The sequence below is a fragment of the Tamandua tetradactyla genome, chromosome 16, assembly GCF_023851605.1.
Source record: "Tamandua tetradactyla isolate mTamTet1 chromosome 16, mTamTet1.pri, whole genome shotgun sequence".
In the NCBI taxonomy this organism is placed as follows: Eukaryota; Metazoa; Chordata; class Mammalia; order Pilosa; family Myrmecophagidae; genus Tamandua; species Tamandua tetradactyla.
In genome coordinates, this window is record NC_135342.1 from 62,387,509 (window position 1) to 62,414,539 (window position 27,031).

At 43.1% G+C, this 27,031-nt stretch overlaps 1 protein-coding gene and 1 pseudogene across 1 annotated transcript in view; one reads left to right on the forward strand and one right to left on the reverse strand.

Moving 5' to 3' along the window:
* Positions 1–19,380, reverse strand: part of SMPD3 (sphingomyelin phosphodiesterase 3) — a 103,960-nt gene extending 84,580 nt beyond the window's left edge. The window contains exon 1 of the mRNA XM_077132818.1: positions 19,157–19,380. The gene's annotated coding sequence lies outside the window, so the exon portion shown is untranslated. The remainder of the gene's footprint in view (positions 1–19,156) is intronic.
* On the forward strand, positions 6,793–7,715 carry LOC143658453 (olfactory receptor 2T33-like; annotated as a pseudogene).
* Positions 19,381–27,031: the final 7,651 nt, after the last annotated feature.

Consider the following 27,031-nt stretch of genomic DNA (forward strand, 5'->3'; position numbering starts at 1 on the left):
CTTCATCGGCCTTCTTGAACCAAGGTATCTTTCCCTGGATACCTTTGATTGGATTTTTCTATAGACTTGTTTTAATTCTCGGCCTTAGAACTGTAAACTAGCAACTCATTAAATTCCCCTTGTTAAAAGCCATTCCGTTTCTGGTATATTGCATTCCAGCAGCTAGCAAACTAGAACACCCATCCTTTCCCTAGTCCAGCTCCTGGGCCTTAATTTCTTAGTTCAACACACTGATTTTGGCCATGTACTTATTAGAAGGCCTTGAACTAATTTCTGATCTTGGAGGCCTTTTTCCTCCATCACCTCACTGTTCATTGTAAAAAACCAACAACAAAAAAGACATTTTGAAAAAAAAAAAGATTTTGGAAATACATCATGCAGAATCACATCCCAATCTTGGAGAAGTTTCCCCTCTATCACTTCACTGTTCCCTGTAAAAAATAAGCAACATAAAAGAGATTTTGGAAATACATCATACAGAATCATATCTCTCTCATAGCAACAAATACTGTTTGGCCTTTGCCTTTAGAATGGGTTCATGTGTGTGATGGCTGGACCAGAACATTCTCTTTATGGCCTGTTTGTTCAATTAATGTTCAATTAATGTTAGATGTGTTACCTAAAACTCTTCGAAAGCACTATTCCCAGTGACTGCAGAATTCCCAGTGGGTGCAGAATTCCCAGTGGCTGCAAAATGTTGTGTGAAGTGGATAGACATGCATTATTTAACCATTTGCCTTCTGGGCATGTTATTGATGGAAGCCAGGTCACCTGGCCTGGGTTTCACTATTAATGCACATTTGCTGGTCCCAGTCCAGGCAGGTGCAAAAGTGGGAGCACCATTCAGATGCCTTATTTATAAGCATTTATTAAGTGTTAGCTAAAGGCAAGACACTAGACCAGGGAGACAATGGGAACAGAGGGAGAGTAAAAACGTGGCCCTATACACCCAGTTGTTGAGAGCTTTACTGAGGCACGGAGACAGGCCTCCACACGATGAAGGGCTGCTTCCCAGGAAAGTTATGATGTGCCTGGTTCTGAGAAACAGGCTTTCACATAATTGGGACTTGTCTTTTAGACACTGGTGTATCCATTGATTTTTTATGGATAAGCTATAATGTTTGGGACTAATTTACTTAAGAATTAAATAAGCAAAAATTCTAGAGGCTTTCCTATACCCATTTCAATTTCAGTCAAGCACAATCTGATATTTCTTGAGTAGAAGGGAAGGAGAAAGGATGTGGAGTTAGAGTTGTTCTTCAAAGGACTGTGCAAAACCTGGGAGTTTTTCCTGTGTGGATACTCACTCATCATGTGCGTGTGGTGGTAGTGGTAGGTTCTGAAAAGCATTGTTTTTTTTTGTTGTTGTTGTTGTTGTTTAATATGGGCAGACACCTGGAAACAAACCCGGTCTCTGGCACAGCAGGTGAGAATTCTGCCACTGAGCCACCGTGGCCTGCCCTGAAAAGCATTGTTTGATGTGAGATTAATAATAACTCCTATATTTACTGAATTCTTCCTACAAGACAGACACCATATCAGGCACTTAGAAAACATGGTTTTCTTTAGAACAAACTTTTATGGTAGATCTTGTCTTCCTCATTTTTAAGAAGAGGAGATTGAGGCTTAGAAAAGTTTAATGACTTGCTAGAACATTGAACATCTGTAACTTGCTTATTTCTCAAAACCAGACAGCAGCATAGTATTTCATGAAGTCGTTTTCCAAAGAGAGGTCTCATTCATGTTTGCCTTTCAGATTAAATGATAGCTGGATAACAATCCAGATTTAGGAAGAAATTATTATATAATTATACATAAGAGATTATATGTAAGAGAAATTATATGGAAGATTTCTCTGTAATAATTATATGTAAGAGAAATTACATGTAGTAATTTTAGAAAGTCCTCTTAAAGTAATTCACCTTCCAACAAGAGTATATACTTATAGCAGAAATTGATAAGAATATATGTTTAGAATTAGTAATTAAGTTTATTTTTGTCATTTTCAAAAGGAACTGTACCTTGTAGTTATAAAAGCCTTTAATTTAACATACCATGTCAGTGGGCTAGAAACCTGACCTCAAACTCATTTGTTTTGCTGGTAGATTAAAGGCTTTAGAGTATTTATAGACTTTCTGCTATTCCTGAGAAGTCAAGAGGCCAGACCAGAAACCACTACCAGCAAATCTTGGTGGTGGGGCAGTGTCTATACACTGAACTTGTGGCTGGGTTTGTGTGATATGCAGGAGAGAATTTGAGGGGTCCAGGGCAACTGTTCCAAGGGAAGCCTGGGTCTCGTTGTGTATATTCAACTTTGTTGTTTTCTTAATGACTGCTATACATAATTCGTAATCCGTTTAGTCAGAGAGAGCCATAGGCTTTGTTTTCAGACAGCATACTCAAGGTGTTGATTTATTCTGATGGTTTCATGTGAACTTTCTACACCTGATTGTGGATGCATAAATGCTGTCATCATCACCACCACCATCACTGCACCAGCACCACCTGGGGCATTCCTACTTACATGCAATCGCTCTACCCCTCTATCCTGTGCTGACAGTGTCCTCTGCAGGCATGTTCACTATTCCTGTCCCACATTTACAAGGTGCTGTCCAATTTGTGATGAGTTTGCATTCAGGAGTCTTTACCATATATAGGGAAGCTGCTTCCCTTTACAAAAGTAGTTGAGGTCACTAGGGGCACGGGCAGAGTGAGAATCAGGGGAATACAGGACAGATCTTTTTTTATTTTTATTTTTTTGCATGGGTAGGCACCAGGAATCGAACCTGGGTCTCTGGAATGGCAGGCAAGAACGCTGCCACTGAGCCACCATTGCAGAGCTTGCAGGACAGATCTTGGGCAACCACATTTGAGCTGCCACTGGAGTATGGAAGGATTGAAAAGCAGAGAAGAGAGGAGGGAGCTGAGCTGGGAGAATGCAGCACCCCAGAGCAAAGTTGCAGTGTGTCAAGAAGGGAGTAACCCTGATGGCCTGAAGGACCCAAACCGTGTGGCCCCTGCAGAGAGTTACTGCCTGCTACGCTTGTTTGTTCAATTTTACCATCTATCGTCCTCCCTCCCCATGCTGAATATGAGGTCTCAAATCTTGGAAATTATAAATTCTATGCCATAGCAATAAATCGCACTCTAACATTTTAGTCAGTTTTCTTTCAGTAGCTTTTCAGTAGTATCAAGTTTTTTAAAATGTCATTATAATCACACTGTACACATAAATTTTATTCAATTTTAACATTTATATCATATGCATCAATCCATGAAGGTCTTTTGAAACATGGCAAACATCATTGTACTGGTATAAATTCAGTACCCACCTTTAAATTCAGTCTTCTTAGTTATATTACTTCTTTCTGTTGTTATACATATTTTAGCTGTTGGTGTCAGGTACTGAGAATAGTATGTAAATTTATGCCCTCAACAGTCATTTGGCCAGTGTCTTCTTGTATTTCTAATGGTTATCATGTATTTTGATGCTAAAGTACTGAGTGTACAAATGTTCAGAACAGTCATGCTTTCACAATTGCTCCTATGAGTATAAAATCACCTTTCTATCCTGTTTGACACTTATTGCCTGAAATTGTGCTTTGTCTGATACAGCCACTCACGCTTTTTCTTTTGTTTGTATTTATCTATTATAGCTTTGCCTACCCTTTTATTTTAGGTCAGTCTCTTGTATTAATTTAATCTGAGAACCGTTGTCTTCTAACAAGGGAATGTTAAATGCTTACATTTATTGTCATAACCATTCTGGGTGTCCTCCTGCCATCTTGTTTCATGTTTTCTGCATTTCTTTTTCTGACTTGAGCCATGGCTGATGATTTCTTTTATCTTCTGCAGTGATTTGAAAGACATCTTGTTTCTCATTCAACCGATCTGTGTTCGACTGCCTCCAATGAATGCTTTAATTTGTCTCTCTATGTTCGGTTTCTAAGCAGCTCTGTTTATCTCAGCCTGACTCTTCTCATCTTTGGTGGAGGCGACATTCTCTACAGAATGGTTTTAAAGGCCTTGTGTTGATTTTTCCTTGTTTGCTCTCTCTGGGAAGGGAGTACTGAGTGCCTGGAACAGGAGAGCAGTGGGTTTGTCTGACCACACCTGAGGGCCCAGGTGCTTCCAGCAAAACTAAGGGCAAGGCAAGAAGTGTCATCACCATTGCCTGTGGAAGCCCCTAAGGAGAGGGATACTGGCTCTTGATTGAAAAACGGAGCCTGACCAGACCTTGTGGTGGGGAGGGGGTGGAATCTGAACGTCCTTGGGCTCTCAGATGTGTAATTTCCTGGGTCTTATTGCAGGTATATGAACTATTTTAAAAGATGCTTTTAAGACTTGCAAATGGAATTTCAGTGAGGGCTTTTTTAGTACTTCCATTTGTTTATTGCCTTAACCAGATATTGATAGAATATATTGTATATTAACTCTCTTTTGAGGACAGTTACCAGCTTTAAACAGCTTGCTTGAATTTAAAACACTGATTTTTTTTTTTTTTCATTTATTCAAAATGGTTGTTCCTTTGCATCTCCTAACACAGAGGTGCCACTTGTGGGGAGGCATTGCCATACTCACAGACAGGAGACAGCTGGGCCCTGGGAGGTACAGGAGGAGGTTGGCTTGGGGGGTGAGGTGCTGCCAGGGCCCAAAAAGGTCTCCCTAGGAGACGAAGCCATTATAATACTGCTTAACTTGCTTCACTGCTTATCTGTCTATGTCTGTCCTCCTTTCAGGAGTGAGTACCAAAAGGCACGAATTTTGTGCTGTTCTTTGTGCACAGAAGGTGCACAATGATTTTTGTTAAATAAATATTCATGAATTTAAAACCCTTTACTCTACATACAGGTTACTGTGGCTTGGTCCTGTCAGATGTATAATCCTTTTATGTCCAGTTAATTAAAAATTATGTTCTTCTGAAAAGTTAAAAACAGAAAACTACTTTTCTTAGCATCCCAGGCCTATGGTCATGTAGCTTCATGGTGCCCCTTGTGGCAGCATGCTCTAATTGTAGACATAGAGTGGTGTGGGTGGGTCTCAAAGGAATCATGTAAAAGAAAGACATTTTTACTGAATATAAGCCAAAAGTTTCTGAAATACACTAGCCTCTGCTTTCTTCACCTTTACTCTGCTACCTCAGATACTACAGCTGGGCCTGCTCAGATCTGACTCGAGATAAGGGTGGTGATATTTATAAGATTCCAAACTGCCTCCACCCTGTGGGTTATACTGTTCCATAGGAGCACCTGGAATGGAACATCCTGCCATGGCCATGTTCATTTGCACACCTCCTTCTATTTTAGAATTGATTAACTCCATAAGGATAGGGACTGTGTCTCATTATTTCCAAATCTCCACAGGGCCTAATACAGAATAGGTGCCAGGTGTGTGTGAGTAAGCTATGAACACTGGCTGAGAACCTACTAGGTGCCAGGGGGCTGATCATAGGAACATCTAAGAATCAGCATTTCAGAGCCTTTGGGGTCAGACCATCAAGTAAACGGGACTTGATTGGTGAAGGTGTCCTGATGTAACCATACAGCCCTACTTTCTGATGCCCAACCATTCAAAACATCTGTGCCTTATTATTATTCTGATTTCCCAATTTCATTTTATTCTCAGAGGTTGCCATTCAACACTGTTGCATTCAATGTGTGCTGACATGTTAACTGTTACTGATGTCAATGGCCAAATGATCCTTTAACATACCACAGTCAAGTGTTTGTAATTTCTCATTAGTGATATGTTTATAGTCACTAGGGACTTATCTCCTGACAACCTGCAAAATCTATATGACCTTTCTCACTCATGTATTTATCCTTCCAGAACCTTGGAGGGCATCTGGAACCCTAGGATAACTTTCCAAAGAAAACATTGAGATTCCATAATCTCTTTCATCTGCTATCATCTTGCACATCAAAATTCCTCTTGTACTCATCAAGGGGCTCTCTCTTCACATAACTGTGAAAGTTATCTCCCCCCACTGCTTCACATCCTCCACAGAACTGCAGGTGCCTCTTGGAAGAATTGCCACATCCGAGCCCCTTTCCCTTTCTGCCTTTGTTTTCCATTGTTATTAGAAGCCGTAGCCATGGAGAGAAATCTGGTGGTCAATAGCAGTTGCAACCATTTGAAAAAAAAATAGATTTTCCTTCTAACAAGCCTGAGAAGGATGGGGTTTGGTTTCCAGCCTCTGCAAGTTGCAGAGAAATAAGCAGAATGAATTCAAGATGGCAAATACAGAAAAATATCCTTTTGTGAAATAAGCTCACGGAATGGAGCCGGGGTTGGGGAGCACAGACAGACAGGTGCTATGGGTTGTGGGATTTGCAGTGACCCTGACTCAGGCACTCACAGGAATCACCCTGGGAGGCAGCTTCTCAGGGTGTCACTGGGGAATCATGGACAAAAGGATAGCACTGTCTACCTCTCAGAGCAGAGGGAAAAGGCCTCAGCCCAGGGAGCAAAACTTCCACCTCCTCCCTCCCAGAAAAGGGCCCTGAAAAGCTTTAAAAAATTGTTTTAATTTAAATTTTTATTTGGATAGTGTGTTTACAATACAAAATGCCCCCTTTAATCACATCCATAAGTACAAGTGACATGAATTGCATTCACTTCAGTACAAACAACTACCAAAAATTTTTCATCACCCTAAACCAAATTATATACTTACAAGCAATAACTCCTTATTCCACACAAAAACTGCCTTTGGTAACCACTTTTAGATTTTTTTCCATTCATAGTGTCATTCCTATTTGAAACTATGCAAAAAAAAAAAAAAAAAAAAAAAACCACTATACCTCAGATTTCATTCTGCATAGGACTTTTTAACCACACAGGATCCCACCTCTTTCTCTTCGTAATAATGCTGACAATAGTCTTTATCTCCCTACTGGTCAATGCCCTTATAATCCTCCCGCTTCACTGGGACTACCACCCTTACATGCCCACAGACTTTTTACTGTGCCAACTCTCCTTCAAGGACATGATGCTGGTTTGCATGAAGGTGCCCCAAATGGCTACTGATTATTTGATGGGCAAGAAGTTCATCTCCCCTGCTGGCTGTGGATTCCAGATTTTCCTTTTGTTCAGTCTGGGTGGTGGAGAGCGCTTCCTCCTGGCAACCATGTCCTGTGACTGCGATGTGGCTGTATGTCACAAACTGTGATATCCCTTCCTCATGAGCTGGCAAGCATGCCTGAGACTGACTATGTAGTCTTGGTCTCTAGGAGCAGCTGATGGGCTCATGCAGGCTGCTATTATCCTAAGCTACCCATTTTGCAAATCACATAAGGTTGATCATTTTATCTGTGAGGGCCCTATGCTGTTGTGCTTGTGCTGACACATCTGTCTTTAAGTTTGCCATGTATATATGCTGCGTGCTAGTGATCCTGGTCCCTTTCTCATTCAGCCTGAACTTTTATGGTCTCATCCTAGCTGCTGGTCTACACATATGATCCACAGAAGTCCACAAGGTTTTTACCACCTGCTTATCACATTTGGCTGTAATGGGACTCTTTCATGGAGCTGCCATTTTTATATACATGAGACCCAAATCCTACAGGTCAGCTAACTACGGCAAGATTGTCTCAGCTTCTTATACTATCTTCACTCCTGCCCTGAACTCCCTCATCTACAGTCTGAGGAACAATGATGTGACGGGAGTCTTGAGAAAGTGTATGCATCAATTTGTTGTCTTTAATCATAACTAAGACTACTTTGATGCCCCACAAGTTTAAAGGTTATCCAAAATTGTATTGTGTTAATTTCTAAAGTAAACTTATAAACATCTACATATTCAAGTTCATATTTAATAGCGCCAATTTATTTTTTTGTTTTACATTGAAATAAGGACTCATCTTCATCCTTCTGTTTCATTTGCTACAACATCATTCCCCCAAATTGCATATTATTAATAATCTGTGAATCACAAATTCTTAGTAAGATATTTATATACAGGACTTATCTCATAAGCTTTTTGTCGGTATTTGGGCACTGCACTGTGCTTGGCCTCTGAGCTTCCTGGTAGCCCATGCTCTCCACCACCTCACATAGGCAGCACTCCTTGTAGCAGGCCCCCTGCCCAGGACTTTTGTGAGCGTCAAGTGAGAGCAATGTCTGTGTGAATGTTTTGTGAAGTGAAGCACCCTGGTAGGAATCCTGGGCTGGGCTGCTGTCTAGCCATGCTGTCCACGAGTGTGGTAAGCATGCTCCAAACTGCAACCAAGATGCCTGCATTCAGTGAGATGCCCCAAATAGCCTATTTCAGATTTCTTACCCCCTTCCTTTGCCTAAGAACTTTTCTGTCCCTCTAAGACTTATTAGCCTGACATTCAAGGTTTTTTAATCATCTCTTATTTCCTACAGAAATCCTCTTCTCCATTTCAGTGACCCCATTTCAGTGACCCCAGAGTACACCATTGGCATTGCCACCCTTTTGATCACAGCTTTTCTTGCCTTCCCTTCCCACTCTATTCACTCCTGCCTGCCTCTGTATAATGTACTTACCCTTGAAGAGCAAGCAAGGGACCTTTCTATAAGCTGACCCACAAATCATTTTTCCCTCCTTCATAACAGTTATTGGGATCCTGCTGACCTTGAACCAGGAGGCAGTGGTCACAGTGGTTAAAAGCAGGCTCTGCAATCAGGTTAGCTCAATTGGAGTCCTAGTCCCACATCTTACTGTCTGTGTGACTTTGATCGAGTTACTTAAAATCCCTGAGTACTGCTTTTCTCGGCTGTAAAGTAGGTACAAGGATGGTAGCTTTTTTATGTGCATAAAGTGCTAAACACAATACCTGATCCAGAGTAAGCACTCAGTAAAGGAAGGTTAATATTATCAGTAAGCATTTTCTTATATGTTCTCATGTAATGGCCATGGCAGCCCAAGCAAAGTAAGTTTTATTCTTCCAGACAAGAAAAAATGAGGCACAGAAAGTTTAAAGCACTTGCCCAAGTTCATACAGTTGGTGGTAAAGCTGAGATTCGGACTGAGGTCTGTCTAGTTGGGATTCATAGCTTTCCCACTGCCATAGCCACCCCACCTTAATTGGGCCTTCCTTGGTTACTTCAGCCTTGTTTCTTGACTCATCCTGAATGTGGGCCTTTCTCTTCTCCCCAGCAAACCCATGGGCTCTTCCAGGATAAGGATTCTCAAAATGCCATTAGTCTAGCTCTGTACCATTCAGCATTTATTACATAAACAGGAGAAGAAATGAGTGGGAAAAATGCATTTCAAGACCAGATCCTATCCCAAAAGAACTAAGCACCAGTACTTAGGTCCCTGGAAGCCAGAAGCCTCTCAGGCAGGATTTGAGGCAAAATAAGAGTTGGCCTGTCTCTAGGCTCTTCCTCACCTCAATCCACCCCCAACATTTTGACCAAAGAAATCTCACTGTGTTGCTCCTTGCTAAAATACTTCCAGGGATCCCCACACACCCTGTGAGACTAATCTGAGTGTTTTCTCTTGAGTCCAATATGCTTTGCAAACTTAAATCTTCACTGAGCCTAAGACATATTTCTTTTTTCTGGAAGGCAAACTTTGGACAGAGGAAGAGATAATCAAGGGCAGAAATTATGTGCTCTTTCAGAGTTGTGCAGTGCATGGACTCAGGGCCTACCCTGAAAGGCAGGAGACATGGCTTGCTTGCAGGGTCTGGTTTCCAGATTTATGTCCTTTCTTTTAAAATTAAAGCATATGTAAAGTGCTCTAAATGCCAAGGTCAGTATGTCAGAACTTTAGATTAAACATGATGGAGAACAATGCACATTTTGCTGTTCGTCTCATCATCCCAGGGGAAGAACCTCATGTGTGTTAGACAGAGGAGAACATAAAAGATTGGGTAGAGTGTGCCCAAAGCTACATATTGATTGTGGACACACTTCATCAGATGATACTATTCTTTAAACTCCCTGAGCTGACAGAGCAAGGATGGGGAGTAAAACAGTGGGATTGTAGAAAAAGACTTTGAGATGCTAAACAAAAAAATACTCTGGTGAGAAACACCTGAAATTCCACTTAGTTATAGCTACCATTTGATTGTCTTCTATGTACCTGTTTTATTTGCAAATTTAATCCTCACCCACAACCTGCAAGAGAAGTGGTACTATCTCCAATTTACAGAAGAGAAAACTGAGTCTCAGTGTCTTCTTCAAGGGCAATTGGTGGCAGAGCCAGCTTTAATCTTGGATATGTCTCCCAGAGCACATAGGCTCTTATTTTCCCAAGGAATCTTAGAGTTCAAGAGACTTAGAGCTCTTGGGTCATCTGGTACAAGAATCCTCTAATCATCCTCTTCCTCAACTCATTAGCAAAGGTCAAGTGACCTGTGCATGATAAAATTAGCTGATTTATTTATTCATAGTAAGCTTATGTAAATTGCTTGAAATCTTTCCTCAGCATCATTATCTGTCGGAAAGTAGGGGTCACATCAAGGTAACTGATGAGCTTATATCTAGCAAGTATTTTCAATCATATTTTAAATGGTAATAAACCTTTTGCTTGATTTATCTGGAAATTCTCTGGTTGCTCTCCTTTCTGTTGCCTCTATTTTGTAAGATTTCATAAGCCTTCTCTGATATTAACCACAATAGCTAATATTTTTGAGAACTAACTATGTACCAGTCACTGTTCCAAGTGATCTAACTTCATAACTATAGGAGGTAGGCTTTATTATCATCCTTATTTTACAAGTGAGGAAACAGAAGCATAGAGAGAGTAATCAACTTTCCAAAGGTCATACAGCCAATGACAGAGCCAGGATTCAGTCCCAGGCAGTGGATTACAGAACCTACTTTGTGAAAAGTCTTAGTTTGTAAAGAAAATTTCTTCCTATATGGGAGCACTCTAAAACAGCACTGTCCAAAAGGAATATAATATAAGCCACAAATGCAAGCCACATATCCAATTATAAATTTTCAAGTAGCCACACTAGAAAAATTCAAAGAAACGGGTGAAATTAATTTTAATAATGTATTTTACTTAATTTAATTTTAATAATATATTTTATTTAACCCAATACATCCAAAATATTATCATTTCAACCTGTAATCAATATTAATATTATTAATGAAGTATTTTGGATTCTTTTTCATACTAATATTTCAAAATCTAACCTTACAGCACATTTCGACACATACTAGCCACATTTCAGGTATACAACAGCCACTTGTGGCTAGTGGCTACCATATTAGACAACACAGATATATAGATGGATATTCTACTTTTTTATGTCATCTATGATTTATAATTTCAACTTTAGATTTAAGTTTTTCATTAAGATCAAATCCCAAAAGGCTATGTTAATAGATATGTGCTCTTTGGATTATTTATTGAACGGGGGACATTTAGGGCAGTGGAAAAAACATGCTTTAGAAGTCATAAAACCTGGATTCTAATCCCCACCTCTACCAATAAAAAGGACTGTGTGCAGAGGCAACCCCTGAACTTCTCTAAGCCTCTTTCCTCATGTTAAAAAAGAAAGAGGTGATGATTTATGATTGCTAAGTTTCTTTCCATTTCTAAGAAACTCTCTTTGCTTACAGCACATACCTTTCTCAGGGGTTCTGCATCTGTTTCCTCTTTTTTCTATATGGCAGGGCTTATTTCAAGTTGGGGTTTGTTTCTGTGCTCAGTTCTGTGCTTGTCACTGTGCAGGCACAGGAAATATTTGTTGAACAATGAAAGTTCAGTCCTCCTTTAAAGGACCTCTGGGCCCCCCAGTTTTTGCCAGAGTAACTATAGCAGTCTTAGGGTTAATTACACTTTTATTTCCTTTCTCATATTGGCCTAAAATCTTGACTATCTAAGCTTTCCAAAGGGTTATAGACAAGATTAAAAAACCATTTCCTTTTCCTGTTAGTTAAGGAGATAGTGCCCAGCCATAGGCATGGCTGCCTAGAGACCCCAAAAATGACCTCCCTCTTATTACATGATGTTCTGATGTTGAGTGGAGTTAATTAATGACTCTGCATAAGAAAACAATCAAATCTGTCTGTAGTCATATGGGTCAGAGCAGACCCCAAATGGGGAGCTGGGTCCTGGCCTCTAAGTGCTCTCAGTAACAGTAACAGCAGCTTTTGCTCCCTACATCAGAGCTCTGTAAAACCTCAACCAAAAGGAGAAGGAATCACTCAAAATGAGGTGGAGACCCAGCTTGATGTGAAGTATTTTCTTAAAAGACCAGGTCCCCTATCTGGGTGTTATGCAGACTGATTCCCGGGAAGAGAAGAAAAAGAATATGGCTATTCCAGTCTACCCTCTTCAGACACCCAAACTTAAAGCTACTGGATGGGGAGCATTCAGGCACAGGCCCCAGGGTGTGTGGAAACATCAGGGCAGTTAACACCTGGGAGGAACCAGAGCCTGAGTTCCTCCAAGGCCTACACCTTTCCACCTTTGGGGGTTCTGCAGCCACATATGAAGGTAAAAGCACTGGCCATGATGATACAAGGGCAGGAATATGATACTTCCCTAAAACTGGTTGAGGCCTACAACAGCAAAAACTTTCATTTTTGTGTTAGAGGATTTGCTGTTAAAATCTGAGTGAGATGTATGAAACCAGAAGGAAAGATAAAGGATAAAGACTGAAACAGTATAATTTAGCAACACCTAGAGTGGACAATGATGGTGCTTAAATGCTGGCCTGGATAGGGCTAAGGTAAATCAGAATACACGGTAAAGGATGATATCGTCCATATTTTAAAACTTCAACTTCTGCATGAGACCAAAGGGAGAGATGTTTATTTGGTGCAAAATTTCTATTTTGGGTAATGCATTTCCTAATTTAACTTGTATGGTCAGTTTAGTTGAATGCCATAAGTACATGGAATCTTGAATAGGGCATGAGATCTTGTTGGTTTGTCCAGGTTAGTATGATGCCCTGATAATCCCAGAGTAATCTGGGCATTGAATAAAGAAGTATTTGCAAGTTCCCCTTGGGGCACTGGGGAGAAAGGGGGCAATGTTCAACTTTCACATCTGGAGAATTTCTGATATTCTCGCAGGCAGTGGAGACAACCAAATCACAAGGTCAAGCCCTCAATCTTGGAGTTCGCCCCTATGAAACTTATACCTGCAAAGGACAGGCTAAGCCTATTTAAAATAAGGCCTAAGAGTCACCCCCAGAGAACCTCTTCTGTTGCTCAGATGTGGCCTCTCTCTCTAAGCTGACATGGCAAGTGAACTCACTGCCCTCCCCTCCACCACCACCACATGGTACCTGATTCCCAGGGATGTAAATCTCCCTGACAATGTGGGACAAAATCCCAGGACCCTGCATCAAGGGATTGAGTAAACCTTCTTGATCAAAAGTGGGGAGAGTGAAATGTGACAAAATAAAGTGTCAGTGGCTGAGAGATTTCCAACAGAGTCGAGAGGTTATCCTGGAGGTTATTCTTACGCATTATATAGATACTCCTTTTTAGTTTATGGTGTAGTGAAGTGGCTAGAGGGAAGTACTTGAAACTGTAGGGCTGTGTTCCAGTAGGCTTGTTTCTTGAAGGCGATTGTATAATGATATAGCTTTTACAATGTGACTGATTGTGAAAACCTTGTGTCTGATACTCCTTTTATCTAGGGTATGGCCAGATGAGTAAAAAGTATGGATAAAAAATAAAAAATGGGGTGACAAAAGTTAAAATAAATTGAGTAGATGGAAATACTAGTGGTCAATGAGAGAGAGGGGGAAGAGACATGGTATATATGATTTTTTTTCTTTTTTCTTTCTTTTTCTGGAGTGATGCAAATTTTCTGAAAAATGATCATGGTGATGAATACACAATGTGATCATATTGTAAGCCACTGATTATACACAATGTATGGAGTGTTTTTATGTTAAGAATGTTTGTATGTTAAGATTTATCAATAAAAATGTTTCTAACAATGAAAAAAATCTGAGTGAGACTAGGTGGAAGGAGTCTCTTAACAATATCCAAATGTCCAAAGATTCAGAACAGGATGCAAGCAAATAAAGATAAGCCCTCTTTCTTTGGCTTTATATGTACTTGTGGTGGTTTGGAGCTGTTATATACCCCAGGAAAGGCCATGTTCTTTTAATCCATTCTTGTGGGTGCAGATCTATTGTGGGTGGGACCTTTTGATTAGGTTGCTTCAATTAGGATGTGACCCACCCAATTCAAGGTGGGTCTTAATCCTTTACTTTTATGAGAGGAATTTGGAGACAGAGCACACACAGAGAGAAACACCCAGAGAAGCAAGAAGGATCCACAGGAGCTGAGAAACAGCCACTGAAGCCAGAACCTGAAGGCAACGAAACCCAGGAGAGAAGGACCAGCAGACCTCGGCCATGTGTTTTCCCTTGTGACAGAGGAACCCCAGATGCCAGCAGCCTTTCTTCAGAGAAGGTATCTTCCTCCTGATTCCTTAATTTGGACATTTTCATGGCCTTAGAACTGTAAATTTGTAAACTAATAAATCCCCATTGTAAAAGCCAACCCATATCTGGTATATGGCATTTCGCCAGCTTTAGCAAACCAAAACAGCACTCTTTGTCAAACAGTAACAGCCTTCTCATGTTTAGTCAGTTTGTTTTTCTTCTTCTCCTGCAGATTAGCAAAATACATTTTGTTGCCATTCAGGGTTGGCTTCTTGTGAAATTATTCCACTCTGGAAAGAAAACCCTGGGCCTTTGGTCATGAGAGTCATCACACTCACCTTTCCTTTTCTTTGGTAACCAAGTTCAGGTAACGAGTCTTTTGCCAGGGGAAGATATAAAGTTAGTGGCAATATCCTTTGTGATTTATTTCTGAATTTTAGTTAGTTCCCAATTCCATCCTAAAATTTGGTTAGGGCCCCTTATGGGACAGTCCAATACTTTAATTTTGGTTCTGGAATAGTAGTGAGAAGAAAATGGTAAGGCGGAGGCTCCAGAGTTTGAGAGACCCAGGTTGGAACCTTGACTCTGCCCTTCTGAGCTGTATGATCTTTGACAAGCCTCTTTCCTCCCAAAGCTTCATTTTCTTATTTGGAAAGTGAGAATAACCACAACGCATATCTCATAGGGCTGTGAGGATGAAATACATTCTTACATGTGAAGAGCCTGACTCAGAAGATATTTCCTCTCATTAGCTTTTAATTCTTTAAATAGGGATTGCTGATGGGTTCATTTGAAGTGATGCAGTAAGAACCCCTACAGCCCAGTTTCCTCCTATTCCATTCTGTATTTAGCTTTGGGGAAATCCTTGCAGAGGCCATGATCCTCAGCTTTCGTTTTTGCTCCATGCTCTAAGATCCTCCCTTCTCACTAAGCAGGCTATCAGTAGGTTTCTGGAACCTTGGACAGCTCCACTCCTCAACAATTCACTGAGCTGCCTGGGCCAAGCAGGAGAAAAATTTCCCAGAAAAGTTGCTTTAGTGAAGGAATTTTGGAATCCCGAGACCTGCAGTTTTTCTTCCAGCATGCATGCTGCCACTCACATGCATGCTCTGATTCTTCAAAATGACCAGTCCTCCCAGCAATTCCTGAGGTGCTTCTCTTTTCTTCTCAGTAAGCTGGAACTCCACCCGTAATATTTACCGAATCTCAGATGCTTCCTTCTCTCCTATGAACTCCAAGGATTTTTTGAGCCCAAGAACAGAAACACCACCCACATCTTCCTGTATCTGCTGGTATTTAATTTGTTTTGTTTCAGTACAAGGATTAAGCATTCTTGATTAACCTCAAGTGAATGTAATGATGTATGAGCATAAGGAAAGGTTATACGGGACAAAGAGATTCAGTTATGAATTAAAAGAAACACAAAATAATGTTATTGTCTGTAGGTGATGTTACAAGCCATCCTCTAATCAGGATAAGCAGGTGGTTCAATTTATGAGGTAATTTAGCTTCTCACTCTCCAGTGCAGAACACAGCACACCATATGCAATCACCTTCTGAACAGGCAAGGAAGAGATTAAGTCCTATTTTTACTTTATGATACTGAGTCACATAGTTCAATGCAAATCACATGGATGCCAAAGTAAGAACAAAACCAGGTATTTAAATATCTCCTTTCCTTTGAGGAGCTCTAAAGATTTTGAGACTGCATGAAATTCCTTCAGAGAAATGCCTAAAGAGACACATGTCACAGGTGGGCATTTAGGACTAAGCATGTCTTGTCCGCCTTCCCCACTCCCCATCATCAGGCCTGGAAAAGCCTGTGTTCACCAGCTCTTTGCATTTAGTAACAGCCTACAGATGTCTACATTTTCTGGGCCACATTGTTGAGGAAAAGAAGGCTTGTCTTTTAAAAATATGTTATTGACTAATTTAATAATGAGGCAGACATGAGCATAAGAGTGGAACGGGGAAAAGTAGAGAGAGAAACAGGAAAGCTGCCTAAACCCCACTGAGCTTGATAAATATTTTCCATGTCCACTCTCAACTGGATGGAAATTAAACAAAGGCTTTCAGGCCCTCTTTAAACATTCCCTAAGGAACAAGGGCAGGGACAGTTCTGCTGTTTGAGGTAGCCTAAAATAACTGCAGACAAAAACATCAGCTCAGGACTGAAAAGACAGATTTTTTTTTTCAAGGGAGCCCCCACTTTAAAGGACAATGGAAGGGTTTGTGGTTTGACCTACAATGTCCATACCCACTCTAAGCTTTCACACCACGGGAGAGTTAATTACCAAATTGCAGCATGGTTTAACTTGTGCCCAGCAGAGGGCACTGTGGATACTGGCAATGGCCACTTGTAGGGACAGGACCTGGCAGGGCTGGGGCAAGTGGTGGCTCCATTCTCTGCTTCTGCTCTTCCTGTTGTTCTACTAGCCCCTCATTCCATGTGTAGGGGTCTGCTTTGGGGATTACCCCAAGTAAGTCAGCACCTTTGCTTCCAAAGTGCTGTGAAAGTGGGGTCACTTGCTGGGAATTAGCAGATCTGGGAAGACTGGGCTCATCTTCCAGGAGTAGTCTCTGTGTCACCCTCATGCCTTCTCTATGAATGTGCCTTGTACTGAGATGTCACCTACCACTGACCAGCAACCCAGCTCTGTGATCCTTCCAGACATGGAGGTCAAAGTGACAAAAGTTGCCTTGCCATAAAATCTTATACCCACATACTAACGGACTTGGCAGCCCCAGGTGGTGGTGGTGGTGGAGCCCTGGTCCTCAGGGCAGCCCATTACAGCAGGATAAGCTTAATAGGGAGAAGGGCAGGGCATTGGTGAGGATGTTGGAGTCAGACCCAAGGCCCTAGAAGGGCTGGAGAAAGCACCATATACTTATAAGGTCCATTTGCCTGCCCACACCCAGGCATGCAGGCCAGATCCTAGGTGGCCAAAAGCTGTCTCCATTTTAACTACATCCACTCAGATCCTAGGTCATTACTGCTGCTTGAGAGGTGAAGGGGTGACTACCTGCTTCTCCAACATCCAATCCCAGCAGAACCTGGTTCCTCTTCCTGGAAACACTCAGCCTGACACACAAATTCACCATGATACATACATACACACTGGGGCACATTCACCCAATCACACACATTCACACTCACACCCACAGCAGCATACATGCAAACAATTCAAATCCCCAAATCAATTTGACCTAACATGGCTGATGAGGGCGTGGGGGTCCATTCTCCTATGTCTTTCTGGGCCCTGGCCACTCACGTACCTTGAGCTGCAGACCCCCCGCCCCCGGCGAGACCTGTCCGGCCGGGACGCAGGTCTTGAACGCCCCCTGGAAGGGGCCCTAGCCACCATCGTGCACTCGGCACCCTGAAGACTGCCCGGCCGGGGTGGGGGTGGGAGTCAAGGAAGGAGGAGGGTGCGGGGTGTAGTGCCCAACCGGGTACAGTCGCCTCCTCTCTCAGGATTTTCCATACCGGCTGGAGCGGACCCTCGAAGAGCAAGCGCGCTTTGTCTCTCGTACGGGTCACTGCACGTTTTTCGCTGAAGATCCCCGCGCCGCGCCCGAAGCCCCCCTCTTCCGGCCGCACCCCCCGCCCAGCCCGCAGCGCAGGCCTGCCAGGCCCCGCTAGTGCGGCGGCCGCTGCTTTTGTCCTCGGGTGGAGGCCTGAGCTGAGCGCGAAAGCTCCGGCTGGGGAGCGACCGCCGCACACCCCCCACCCGCGCAGGGTTCAGCAGCCGGGTTTGGGGCGCGCCTCTCGCCAAGCCGAGCAGCCCGGGAAGGTCTGCAGGTGCTAGGGGCGTGTGCGCGGAGCTTTGGGGTACTTGAAAGGGGACCCGCACATGCCCATCTAGAGCTTGCCTCCCTTAGTCGTGTAGAATCCCGGGACCCCGAGCCGGGTAGCAAGGGTCATCTCGTCTTATGGCCCCTGGGCCTAGATCCCAGGGGAAGAGGGCCTGTGGGTCTGTCTGCACCCTTTTCGGAGGTAGGAAGGAGTTCCTCAGCCCCTCTCACTCCTCGTCCCCTCATACCCAGACCGCTTCGACCTTAGTCTCGGCCGCGAGCGCGGAGGAACCATGGCATCTTCACAGGCGACTTGGAGCAGGGTGGGGACGGTCTCCCGGCCTTCGCCCCTTATTCCTTACCCCCAACCCCCTTCTCCTCACCAATAACCTAGGCAGGTCCAAGTGTGGAGGAAAGAAGGGTCTCCATCCACATCCCCGACGCCTCTCCCTCTTCACAATAACTCCAGGCTGCGGGAAGTGGTGATGGGGGGTGTGTGTGTGGGGAAGGGTCTTCTGACTCCCAAGCAGCCCTTTCTTAATACCCTCAGGGGGGTCTGAGAAGAGGGGGGAGGAGTCCACCCGTCTCATCCATCACATCCAGACCCCCTTTACAACCTCAAATGGTCGAGGCATTGTGAGGAAGGGTCCCCCGGCCTCCGCCCCTCACATCTCAGAACACCCCCTCCCATCCTCAATAATTCAAGTAGCCTCCCTCGACTTCAGGCACAGGCGGAAGGTGGGGGGTGGGGGTCCCAAGCTCTCAACGCTCTTTCAGGAGAGATGGAGGGGTTCCTCCAGCCCTCGCCCCTCGCACTCAAGAACCCCCTCCTCCATAAAACAAAAGCGAACCCAAGCTGCTCCGACCTTAGGCGCCGGGCTATGGGGAGGCCCGGGGTCGCTCAGCAGCTCTGGGGCCAGATGATTCTGAGAGAGGTGCGAGGTCCCACCAAGTCCCCGGGCCCCCTCACGCCTCAGTTCATCCCTTCCTCAATAAAACAAAGCGAATCTTGCAACACCGACCTCAGGCAGCGGGCGGGAAGGCGGTCAGCGCCCGGCAGCGCGCCCAGCAACTCCGTGCACTTCACAGCCCCGGCTTCCTCGGCGGCTTTCGAGGCGGCTGCGGCGACTGCAACCGCGGCTCTAACGTCTCGAGGCTCCCTCAGACTCAGCACCTGGAGAGGCGAACAGCTCCACGCCTTATTCCACTGACTCCACCTCCTCCGCGCCGCCGTAGCCATTGGCGACTCGGGCCCCGCCCAGGAGAACGCCCATTGGGTAGCGATGACCCCTCTCCCCTGGGCCCCGCCCGCTGGTTCCTCGGTCTCTCAGCCAAGACCACAACCCCCAGAGACAGCCGGGTTTTCGCACAGCCTTCTGGAACTTGTAGTTCTTCCGGACGCGAAGCGAGTTAGTGCCGCGGACAGGTAAACAAAGATGGACTTCATTCCCCATGGTGCATTGCAGAGACGAAGGCGCGGAGAAGGGCGGGAGGACCGCTTCTTTATCCAAGACGGCCTGTTGCCGACTGCTGGCGAAGAAATGGAGCCGACCGCGGGACCCTCGAAGAATCGCGCGTGACCTCGGGCAGCCTCTTGGGAGGCTTCTCCCCACTCTATACTATAAGCGTCAATTTTACTATCTGTTAGTCCCCACCCCGCGGTGATGGGGTCAACCCAGGGCGGACGGCTGCGGCTCCTGCCTTACAAAGGTGAGGGAGGACGTACGACACCTTCCACCGCATCCTGAACTATATCCCTTTTGTCTGGATCTCGTCATAGAGGACCGGCTTACTTTTGTCCATATCCCTTCGGCCACTAAGGCCTTCCCATCCTGTCTCCCCGTCTAAGGTTCTGGCCTCCTTCACGCTAACGCGGGATACAGCAACCTCTCCCCCAGCGTAGCCAGAGGGCGCCTCCCCTGTTTAAACCCTTCACAGGCTTCCAATTGCCCTCAGAATTAAGCCCACACCCCTCAACATGGCTAGAAAGGCCCTTCGAGATCTGAACTCTACTTTCTTTTTGCAATACTCTGAACTTCTTTGGAAACTGGAAAGCCTGAGACCCCCGTTTTCTCGCACTCTTATGGGCTTCGCCACCCTCCATTCAGCTAACTCCTCAGCGACCTTCAGGCCCCAGCCTAAACGCTGCTTTTTCAGTGAAATCTTCCTAGATGCCCAGCTCTCTGTTAGGTGCTCCAACTCTATGTTTGAGCAGCATCCTCTACTTTCCCTTTTGTAATCGCATGTTTATGTATTCCTCTTCCCCATAAGATTATAATGGAGTCTATGCCTATATTTTTCATACTTACAGCCCAGTACATTGAAAATGAATTTAATTTTAATTGAACTTCACTCATATGTATACCTCCCAAATCCTGATTTCCTAGGTTGGGCATTTCCCATTGATGGAAGTGTTCAACTATTGGATTGCCACCCCCTTGAAGAAATGTTGAACATTCTTCATGTTCAACATGAAGATCATTCTTACAGTGGATTGTGATTTTGCCTGAGTGCTTCAAGGCCCTTCCAGCCATATGATGCTAGGACTGATTGATTCATGCCTGTTATTCCTTGGAAATCCTGTCAGTTTTCCTCTAAATGTCATCAGTCTTCACGTTCCTCTATTTCTAGCTGTTGGCCCTGCTCCTTTCTGTGCCTAAATGCTCTACCTCCCACTCCCTTTCTGGGAAAACTTTTCTCCTGCCCTTGTCAGTTGTGAAGTGGAGACTGTCTGAGGTCTGTGCCCTTCTTTCAGTCCTTTCCTTAGCATCATAGGGCCCTGATAGTGAGCCCCCATCCTGCTGGGTAGCGTTTTTTCCTGCATTTTCCCCCATTCAGGACCCTGGTATTGTCCAGATGGTCTGATTAATCCCACACGTTCTTCATATGTCACCCCATCCAGACGTTTTGGGTGTATTTAGCTGAGGCATTCTGTGGAGAATGCCTTAATATGTGGAAATAATTTGTGGCTGAAGAGGAAATAACAAGGGGACTATTACCTTGAACCTAATCCAAGCCAAAAAGGCAGGGTTTATTGGAAAAGTGGAAGTTAAATGGTTACCTGAGAGGAAACAGGCCTGTCATTCTTGAGTTGGTGACAGTCAGGGCAGGGGGGCAGTTAGACAGGAGGAGTGAGAAAAATGGATGGCGTTTAGGGAAGAACTAACAAGACTTCTGAGAGGCATAGCAGAGGGGCTTTGATTCCAGCCAAACAAAAGAGAGGCAATTGGAGCTGAATGAACACAGGGGTCGTCATTACTAAAGATGAGAAAATTGTAAGGAGACTGGGAGAAATGGGTTGTGTACTGAAGCAGAGTTCCTGTAGATGCAGTGAGAGCAGAGGCTACTGGAAAGGCGGGGTAGGGGAGGACCATTACACAGGACAGACATCAGATACTGCTACCAAAGAAGACCATTTGGAGCCAGAGTTGGAATTATTTGGAAGTCAGTTGGACCTTTACTGTTAATTTTCAGGAAATTACTACAAATTGGGAAAAGTTAGGATTCCATGATTCTCCCAGAATTCAGGGCGTAAAATAGATTCTATCTGGCCAAGTAGAACCAGATACTTGCGTTCTGGTTCTGCTTTGCCTGTGATTAGATGTATGACCCTGGGCTAGACCTGTTTCTTCAGTTATAAAATGCTGTTTGTGGGTAGTAGGGAGCAGTTAGTAATGGTGAAGATGGTGAAATTCAAACCCATTTAATAGCTGTGTGACCTCGCACAAGCTACCTTCCTGGACCTGCAGTTTGCTTATTTGAAATGTTGTAAGGGATAAATGAGATGCCTTATGTAAAAAACTTCATGTATATTAAGAAATTAATAAATGTTAGTCTGTTTCTATACTTTCAATCTGGAGTTGCCAGAAATTAGTTTGTCTATGAATAAGCCGGTAGGAGATAATGACCTGGATAACCTGGGTTCAAATCCCCATTTCCTGTCTCCTTGGTTTGTAACTTTGGTCAGGTTATTTAATATGTAATCTTTCTGTGTCTTAGTTTTCTTATTTGTGAAGTGGAAATGATATTTTCCTCAGAGTTGTGAGGATTAAATAAGATGAAGTACCTGACTCATAATGAGAAAATGCTGAATATATATGTTTATTTGTTGTGTCATTTTTTTCAGGGGTAGCTTTAGGACAGAGAACCCTGAGGGAATGAGAATGGACGAATGTGTGTATCTGAGATGTATCAAGAAGGTAAATATTCAGAGAACTTCATGAGTGATGAGCTGGGGATGTAGAGGAGAGTGGTGAGTCAAAGATGATGCCCAGGTGTCTGCCTTGGGTACCCTCCCCTGAAATGTGGAATAGCAAAGGAGCAGGTTTGGCAGGAAGAGGAGGAAGTAAGTTTGAGGTGATTGGGGACATCCAAGAAAGGTATCTAGTGGATAGTCTGAAACATATGAGAGAGCTGATCTGGAGATAGAGTCATAACATAGTCTATCAAACTATCAGTATATAGATCATAAGTGAAGCCATGAGAATAGGTGAAATCCTTCAGTCGGGAGGGCCAAAGAGAAGACCAAAAATCCTTGGGAAATACTGACATTTAAGGGACAGATAGAAGAAGAGGAGGAAAACCCAAGAATACTGTACTGCAGAAGCCAAAGGGAGGATGTGGAGTGACATGGTGCAGAAAGATCATGTGAGCCACAGACTGTAAAAGTAAACATCATCTTCAAGAAACATGGCTACTGGAACACAGCTCTACAGTTTCAGATACTTCCCTCTAGCTACTCCAATATACCATAAACTAAAAAAGGGATATCCATATAATACATAAAAATAACCTCCAGGATAACCTCTCTACTCTGTTTGAAATCTCTCAGCCACTGATACTTTATTTTGTCTCATTTCTCTCTTCCCCCTTTTCATCAAGAACGTTTTCTTAATCCTTTGATGCTGGGTCCCGTCTCATCCTGGAATTTCTGTCCCATGGTGTGCTGGTTTGAAAAGATATATGTCCCCTAGAAAAGCCATGTTTTAATCAAAATCCCATTTCATAAAGGCAGAATAATCCCTATTCAATACTGTATGTTTGAAACTGTAATCCGATCATCTCCCTGGAGATGTGATTTAATCAAGATTGGTTGTTAAGCTGCATTAGATGATGACATGTCTCCACCCATTTTGGTGGGTCTTGAGAAGTTTCTGGAGTCCTATAAAAGAGGAAACATTTTGGAGAGTGAAGGAGAGTCAGAGAGAGCAGAGCAGAATGACATAGTCATGAGAAGCAGAGTTCACCAGCCAGCGACCTTAGGAGATGAAGAAGGAACATGGCTCCTGGGGAGCTTTATGAAACAGTAAGCCAAGAGAAGAAGCTAGCAGATGATGCTGTGCTCACCATGTGCCCTTCAGATGAGAGAGGAACCCTGACTGTGTTTGCCATGTGCCTTTCCAGATGAGAGAGAAACTCTGACTGTGTTCACCATGTGCCCTTCCACTTGAGAGAGAAACCCTGAACTTCATTGGCCTTCTTGAACCAAGGTATCTTTCCCTGGATGCCTTCGATTGGACATTTCTATAGACTTGTTTTAATTGGGACATTTTCTCAGCCTTACAACTATAAACTAGCAACTTATTAAACTCCCCCACTTTTTTATTTATTAATTAAAAAAATTAACAACAAACAAATAAAACATTAAGATATCATTCCATTCTACATATATAATCAGTAATCCTTAATATCATCACATAGTTGCATATTCATCATTTCTTAGAACATTTGCATCGATTTAGAAAAAGAAATAAAAAGATAACAGAAAAAGAAAAAAAACGATAACTGAGAAAAAAAAGATTATACATACCATACCCCTTATCTCTTGCTTTCATTTATCAGTAGCATTTCAAACTAAATTTATTTTAACATTTGTTCCCCCTATTATTTATTTTTATTCCATATGTTCTACTCTTCTGTTGATATGGTAGAAAAAGGAGCATCAGACACAAGGTTTTCACAATCACAGAGTCACACTGTGAAAGCTATATCATTGTTCAATCATCATCAAGAAACATGGCTACTGGAACACAGGTCTACACTTTCAGGCAGTTCCCTCCAGCCTCTCCACTACATCTACTTAATGTGTAAGAATAACCTCCAGGATAAGCTGTCTGTTTGGAATCTCTCAGCCATTGACACTTAAAAACTCCCCTTTTTAAGAGCCATTCTGTTTCTGGTATATTGCATTCCGGTAGCTAGCAAACTAGAACAGGAGGGTTACACCCCTGGGAGTCATGTCACTTTAGAGGAAGAGGCCACATCTGAGCAACAAAAGAGGTTCTCTGGGGGATGACTCTTAGGCCTAATTTTAAGTACACTTAGCCTATCCTTTTAGGAATAAGTTTCACAGGGGTGATCCCCAAGATCGAGGGCTCAGCCTATTGATTTGTCTCCACTGCTTGCTAGAATATCAGAAATTCTCCAAATGGAGAAGTTGAATATTACCCCTTTCTCCCCAGTGCCCCAAGGGGAACTTGCAAATACCTCTTTATTCACTGTCCAAGGGATCATCACACTAACCTAGACAAACCTGCAAAATCTCATGCCCTATTCAAGATTCTATGTACATATGGTGTTAACTAAACTGACCATACAAGTTAAATTAGGAAATGTACTACCCCAAATATTAATTTTTTACCAAATAAACATCTCTCCCTTTAGTCTCTCGCAGACGTTGAAGTTTTAAAACATGGGCAATGTCATCCTTTACCCAGTCTTCTGATATACCTTAGTCCTATCCAGATCAGCTTCCTTCATGTCTCTACCTGATGTGTGATGTCTTTTTCAGCTTTTTAGACAGTTCCTGTATGGGGTAGTGCTGACTTTCATAGCATCAGAGCTCTAACTCTGAGTCTCAGGTGTCCCATAAATACCCAAAGTTTCTGGGAAAGACCATGTTATATATAAACAGCACAGTATCTCAGAATTTAGAATTAACAGTTACACTTCCTGAATATGTGTAACTACTGAAAGGGGCTCAGGAAATTGAAAGAGTTCATACCCAGCAGCCCCCACTTCTCCTGTGATGCTAAAAGTAAAGGTATCTACTCACTATGAGGAGGTGGGGTGGGATGGGGTAGGAAGCATGGAGAAAGAGGAAAAGATTCAAGATGGCTGCTCCAGAAATGAGAAGGGAAAGCCAATAGTGACCCACAGAGGCCGCAGGGCAGTGCTGAGGGTCTGCTAGGGATAGCGGACATGGATTTGTGGAGATGCTAATCTGTGGGGCTGTAGTCTTTCCTCTGTGTTCCAATCAATCCTGAGGCAGGCACAGAGAAGGCTTCTGGTGAGCCCATCCATGGTTGGGCTTCGCTGGACAAGGGAGACAAGAAGGCAAGGGGTTTAGAGATGACAAGAGAAGTCCAAGTGTTGACCCACCGAGAGGAATGAGGTGAAGCCAGGAAAAGTGGATGGGGTGGGAGTATGGAGTTCTTGTGAAGTAAGAGGACAGATGTAGGTGGCTGAAAGATCATGGATGGCAGACAATGCTGATCAGAAGTGGAGGAGTTCTGATCAGGAGTAGGGGCCAGGGTGGTTGGAGTGGACAGAGGAGATCATGGGATTGAAAGACAAGTTTGTTGGATGGGTTGGTGGCAAGCCTCCCAGAATGATGGCTACTACTGCAGAGCATAAAGACCCTGGTAGTTCCATGCCAAAGTATGCAGTGAGTGAAAAGTTAGCAGATGATGGCAAGGTGAAGGAATTGGGTACAGAGCCCTCTAATATAAGTGTCACAGAAGCCAATGTGCTAGAGAGCTAAGAGGAAGCCCCCTTATCCAAGTCATGTGGGGTTAGGAGGAAGAGAAGCAATGAGCTTTCTCATACATTTTCGTTTAAGTATTAAAACATCATCTACATCATTTATGACAGTTTAATAGACACCTAATAGACAGAATGTGTAGTAATAAAATTAATCCAAACCAAAAAGCAATTCCAGATTGTATCAACCAAGTTCAGTAGTAGCGATTCCTGCAATTTATATTTTGGTATAATTTGTAGATTTAAGTATGTGCATGTCAACTGGAAATGTGTTTAAGAAACAAATTTGAATATTTTTTGCAAATCTTATTTCTTAGTGACGATTTGTTTTCTCAGTTTAGAACATAAATTAGAGAACTTGTGTTGATTTTTTTCAAATGTAGAGCTTAGAGCTTAATTCATGCCTTTGAAATGCCATGAATTTGAAATGCAGCCATTTTCCTTTCTGCATCCTTGAACGGGATTACAAGGATTTTATTAGTTTTTCAAATAATCTTTCCATACACACTTCCCACGAGGGTCTCCTGTTAGTAATGGTGATTTGTGGGTGATGCTGTGGAAGTGCTGTGCGTGGGATATTTAAGACAAGCCAAACAAGCAGCTAACATCAAGATTTCCGAAACAATGGCTCAGTTTACAATTATGTGACTTGGTATGGAATATGAAACGTGCATCTAAATGTTAATTGAAAAATAGTGTTCTCCATAATTTCTAAAGAAACAAGGACAAAATAAATCAGTAACTTTGAGCAATCTATCTTTTCTTAAAGACGTTATTTAGAAATACTTTTATATGGTTCTATTTAAAAACATTTTGTATGAATACTCTAATCTCAAGATAGGCCTGCTATTCCAACCCCTTGAGACACTGGGTGCTCAAAAATATTTTGCGAATCAATTCATAAATGTGTTGATAATCTGTCCATTGTTTAAAATTCTTCCTTTCATCTTAAACATTCATAAAACATTCTTATAAAAGGGGTGATTTTTTTTTTTTTAGGAGTGATTCTTTTTTAATGTCATACCTTGCTCAAATCCCTCGCATGGCTTCTCTTTTTGAGAACAAGCCCCAAAGTCCTTACAGTGGACTCCAGGACCACCGACACTAACTCCTGCAGCCTCTCTGCTTCAGTACCT